Source organism: Chanos chanos, chromosome 7, assembly GCF_902362185.1.
Source record: "Chanos chanos chromosome 7, fChaCha1.1, whole genome shotgun sequence".
NCBI classification, from domain to species: domain Eukaryota; kingdom Metazoa; phylum Chordata; class Actinopteri; order Gonorynchiformes; family Chanidae; genus Chanos; species Chanos chanos.
In genome coordinates, this window is record NC_044501.1 from 34,668,752 (window position 1) to 34,674,955 (window position 6,204).

The following is a 6,204-nucleotide window of genomic DNA, read 5'->3' on the forward strand; positions in this document are numbered from 1 at the left end:
AGGAAGGGGCGGATTCTTCTGATGTTGTATAGGGAGAATCTGCAGGATCGAGTGACTGCTGCGATGTGACCTAACTTTAAAGTAAGGTCAAAAGTTCAATGTGTGCTGCGCCCACTGGCTGAATCAGATGACCTGTGTTGGCTTTATGTTTTTTAGTCCAAAAATAATCAGTTTGTTTTAATGATGTATTTTTTTTTTTTTTTCAAATTATAGCATCCACACTTTAAAAATTAAAAATAAACCACAGAAATTTCTTGTGGGTGCTAGGGGGTGCTATGGCTATCTCAGAGGTAGCTACAGCACCCCTAAGCCACTACCTGGCGCCCCCCATGGCCATGTCTTAACAGTCCTTGCGGGGGGTTGACCTTTTCTCCTGTGGAGGGTGTATGCTGGGGTTAAGAGTATGGATAGGTGAGCTGTCTGCCCTAAATGTGGTAGTGGTGTTGACCTAAAACCATTCTTAATGTTTGAATAAGCCTTGTCTAATTTATTTTCCCCCCTGGTAGCACATTTGATGTGTTGTTCAAATTTCAGGAGAACTGCCTTTAAATCTGCATGATTAAAATCACCAGCTATGATATGGGCTGCTTCGGAATAGGTGCTCTGTCGTGAATTTACAGAATTGAGCAGGTAGCCTAAAGCTATGCTAGCGTTAGCATCTGGTGAAATGTAAACAGCTGTGACTATTGTAGACTGTGTTGATCGTTGCCTTGAGAGCCATCTCTGTCCACAAGAGATGACATTTAGGTGCTAGGGTATTCTGGGGGAACAGTGTTGTCGGTGAAGGCTATCCTAGGTGTTAATAAAAATCCACCTCACTACTACACAATACGTTGAGCATCTGTAAGTCAATGCACCCACATCTGCAATTATAACAATGATAAGCTCACGTGGGAGGTAAATAGGCCTGAATTTAACTGTCAGGTACTCCAAATCAGAAGAGCAGTGTCTGCCTATGATTTTTTTATTGGCACACCAGTTTTTATGTACATAAATGCATAACCCCCCTCCCTTGCTCTAGTATGGAAGCTCAGACAGTCACACCAAGAAGAAACTAGAGTGGATTGTCACTAAAGCCTCCAAAATAATTGGTTGTGACCTTCCCCCAGTCAACACACAGTATATAAAGTGCACCTTCAACCGGGCAGCTAAAATAACCCGTGATACCTCCCACCCAGCCCACCACCTCTTCCAGATTCTCCCCTCTGGAAGGTGCTACAGGTCCATATTAACCAAAACCCCCGTTGCCACATCATTAATCATCTGCTCTCATAAAAGGTGAACTGACCCTAAAGCTCTAACTTTTGTTAGGTTGTGTAAAGCACTCTTAAATAGAGACAGATGTTTTAGAAGAATTCTTCCTTTTTTTTACTTTTTTTTTTTAGGCCGTTTAATAACAATTTATCATGAGACCAAACACACCTCAGAAATAGAAAACCACTTCCCAGAATTGCAAATGCAAAGAGTTCATTTGAATATGTCACCTGGCACAGACACCACAAAATAAAAACAGTGCAACAAAAATGAAGTACAGTGATTTTCTTGGTCTATGGAGGTGCACATCCCGAAGAGAGAACACTTGGGAACATGTTAAACATCACAAATTTGACGCTTAATGCAACAGCAAAAACTCCAAACACCACGGTTCTTAACTGCCTGCTTTTCTCTTCCGTTTCTATGATTTCCTGTTCTGTTACATTCACAGCTCTGGCAGTGAATATGGGCATTGTGCTGCCACTGAACATCAGCGTCCTTTGGTTGTGGATATGTGGAGTTATGTCTTTCAGCAACACCACCATGCCTGATATTCATACCATAAACCTAGCAATCCTGGAGATCCTCTATGGCTTGTCCTACTTTTCACTGCTTCTCAACGTGGTGTTTTTAAGTAGTTCTGTTGAAATTTTTGCTGGAATCGCCATTGGAGCAACCTACTGTGGGCGTACTTTGCTTCTCAGTTGGACCTGTGTGGAGAGATACTTGGCTGTAGTTCATCCAATGGTCTACTTAAGGGTACGTTCTCCTCATTACAGGTTAATCGGCATCGTGACTGTCTGGATCCTTACCCTGGGATATGGGATGGTGACAGCATTATTGCAATCATCGGTTCCCAGACTGATATTCCTGGCGTTTACTGGGGAAGCTATTGTTGTCATCAGTATTTGTAGCTTAGCAACTTTAAAGGTTCTTATCAAACCAAAACCAGGTGAGAGAAACAAGGAAAGTATGGATCAGCAAAAGAGGAAGGCCTTCAAAGTTATCACACTAATCCTGATTGTCATCATCATAGCTTACTGTCCTTTTCTTTGCTTCAACTATCTGTCAGACGTTGTGTCAGAAGAAGTTTTCTGTGTGTTATATCCAATGTGCTTCTGGTTCCTTTTGCCCTGCTCAGCATTGCACCCTCTCCTGTATCTGTCCAGGTTTCATAAGCTGCCTTGCAGCAGATACAGTCAAGAGGCAACTTAGTTGTTTAAATAGAATCTGTATGTACAGAATGTTTTTTCTTTTCAAATTGAAGCTGTTTGTTACAGATTCTAAACCTATTTTAGCAATGCAAGCTGTTACAGTTTGTAAAGCTTTTGGCAACATGAAAATGAGCAAGCTTTGCAGAATTCTGATTTCTGATGAAAAGAATTCTGATAGAATTGTTATTTGAAACAGTCCAGGAGAACCAATATCATCTCCTTTATTAAAACAAAATGACTAATCTGTAAATGTTTGAAATATGGAAGAGAAATGCTTCTGATAAAATATTAACCTCACCTCCAATTGTCCATATAATTTTCAAGATTTTCATAGCTGTTGATTACATGAACTCCTATACATAGATCAAATGAACTCAAGACGTGATAAACCCAAAACAAAAGTTTGTCCCACTGGTTGTATTTTTGGACTTTTTAAAAGCTATTTCATTCTTAAATTGAAAGTTTATATCAAAACCTCCAAAAGGTACTAAATCTATGTAAATGTGATTACTTTTCTTTTCTTAAAGTACCCGTCATGGTGATGTAAAAGCTGACTCAAGTTGCCACAAAAAAGCAAAAAGATAAAAAATTTTATCCAGAAGTTGATTAAACTCAGAAATGCTATGCAACAGGTTACCCTAAAATTCAAAGTTAAATTCAAAACTGAACTGACCTGTTTTGTTGTACTAATAGTAGTAATAGTTGTTGTTGTTGTTGTTGTTGTTGTTTTAACACTACATGTAAAATCAGTGAACTCACATGTTGACTGAGAAAATATTGTAAAAAAAAAATGTATCTTACGATGTAAAGGCACTCTTTATACATTCAGCAATCTTTACAGAAACAGAAAGGTTAAGTGGCTTCACTGGGTACGATATGACATTGGATATATCATTTATTTATATTTAATTAATAAAGTTTTTCTTGTGAGGGTTGGGGGTCTATGCAAAATACTTCATAGTCTTGCTCTGTGTGTGTGTGTGTGTGTGTGTGTATTGCTGTCACTTGTTTTGTTTTGTTTTCTTCAATTACTGCCTACCTTGTTGCCTCGGCTGTTTCAGGGCAAGTGCTTTAGACACACAAAACAAATTTCCCAATACATCAGAGGCTTCATTTAATTATCATATTTACTTGCCTATATTGTCTTTATTTGAATGCAAATTTGAATTTTAAAAAAATCAGAAAACAACAGACACTATTCACAGCCCAATTTAAACACAAGGCCACACCTGCTCTGTTAAATCAGACATTTGGACGAGAGAAGACCAGAGCAAAATGCTCAACTTCACCACTTCGGTTCCATCCCTAAACATTTCAGAAAACTGCACTGCTAGTCCAGATTTGAACTGCTTTTTGCTTTCACCTGCAGCAATGATCATTTCATTTGCAGGTCTAGTAGTTAATATCGGCATTATACAGCTACTGCACATCAGGGTTCTTCGGTTATGGATACGTGGAGTGATGTCCTCCAGCAACACCGCCACCCCTGATATTCTGACCGTAAACCTAGCAATCCTGGAGGTCCTCTGTTGCCTGGGTTACCTTTTTTACTGCTTCGGCCAATGTTGTACAGTTCACCAGTTTTATGACTTTATTACTTTTATTAGAGGGACTTACACAGTTGGTCGTCCTTTGCTTCTCGGCCTGATCTCTGCCGAGCGATACCTGGCTGTTGTTCATCCGATGACTGACTTAAGGCTTCAGTTCTCTCTTTACAAGCTAGTCACTGTTGGATTAGTCTGGATCATCACCCTAAGTGTGAGTCTGGCACAGTTATTGTACTCATACTTTTCCTTTCACTTTACACTGATATCTATTGTGGTTACAGTCGTAGCGATGACGATCTGTAGCCTAGCTACGCTAAAGGTCTTGGTCAGGCCAAAGCCAGGTGAAGGAAAAAAGGAGGGTATGGATCAGCGAAAGAAAAGGCCCTGAAAATAATCACGCTCTTCTTGGTTCTCATCATCGTGGCTTACTGTCCTCTTGTTGTTATTAGCTATCTGCGCCCTTCCATCTCACGTGATCTTTTCTGTCTGATTCAAGCGATCTGTTTCTGGCTCACCTTACCTTGTTCCGCGGTGCAACCTCTCCTCTTTTTGTCAAAGACGGCAACCTTCCCTGGACCAGATGTACGTGTCAGGGCATGTGTTGAAAAGGATACAGACTGTATGGGGTTTTTTTATTGGAAGATCATTTTTAAACGCATAACTTTTGACCATGATGACAATATAGTCAAATGAGCGAAAGGTTTGTGTTCTTAAAAGCTCAGAATGATCACTTGAAATTATTAACTGGTTTACTTGTTTAAATTGTATACTTAGCACTGTATGTTAGTTCTGGGGTGCTAAGGAGTTACCATGGAAACCTGAAACTGCTTTCCATGTGTGATGTAATGACAATAATACAGTTTAAGGACCTGTTACTGATATTGTAGTTCTTGAATATTCTTGTGTTCTTGAATATATCGTGTGATTCATTGTTGCCAAAAGCATCTGGGGTCTTATGAAAATAAATGAGGGCTTATGAAAACCTGTAAATCTGTAGAATTGAAAAAGTAAAGTAGTCTCTGGCACCATCACCTTGAAGGAGCATGTGTTTTGTGATAATACTGTTTATGAACTGAATGTTCTGGAAGCATCGGGGTGGGGTAAAAAAGATTCGTTTTATTGTGTGTTATGTGCATTTAGATGAGAATAGTTGCTTCTCACCTTTGTTCCTTTACACATGGCCTTAATAAACTGTGTTTCACTGTGTCTGACTGGTCTCTTCTCCACACATCACCAAGACTTGAACTGTTTAGCAGTTGTCTGTTCCACATTACCATCAATTATATCTTCATATTCACAATCCAGCCTCACAACAGTACCGGTATATACTTTACTGTGTTATTATTGCCATAGACTCCAACTGATGTGGATTTGGATTTAGTTTTTTGTAGTTTATTTTTATTATATATTTCTTTTTTTTATCTTCGTATTATATGTTTATTTTTTGTCTTTTTATCTTGGGGTCTGCTAGGCTGAAAGAACAAACAAAAAACGATTAAATTTTGAAAGACATGTCATGAATTCAAATCAGTTATTCCCGTCATCTGCAGTGAACATTTTTTCAGTCACTGACTAAGATGAAAATAATTTGAGCACAAATTATAGTATATAAGTATGTAAATCAGAGCCAGAGAATGGCTAGTCCCAGATGTAGTTCTCTCTATGGATCTTCACTTCAGCATTATGAAATGAGAGCTTTCTGTTCACAAAAACCTCTATGTGGCAGACAACGTTTCTCAGATGCATCATAGCTTTTGAACAACAGGTGAATGATTTTCATGACCAGAAAAATCTGTTTTCATATTAACAATCCAGTTACATAACATTATGGGTATACATCATTATCTCTTTTTGTGTGTTAGGCTCCAAACACCCTGTTTTGCAAACCCACAATGCCATTTGGACACTGAGCGGCAGAACTGAATAGAGTCTCATTTGCATCTCCTGTCAAACTCTGTGGAGTGAGGGATGACCTGCTCACATGAGTCTGTGTCACAGTCATAATGATGCCTCATCACTCCTCTTCATGCTTTCAAAAAAGAAGTTTAATGCTCAGAGATACAATTATATTCAATTTTTTGTGTGTGTTTATTTGCGTAATATTTTCATGTGATAACCGTGAGGACGTTTTCCGATACTGCGACAGGGAGGGCTTGTTTGCATCAGCTGTCAAATGTTTTTCTTGAAAT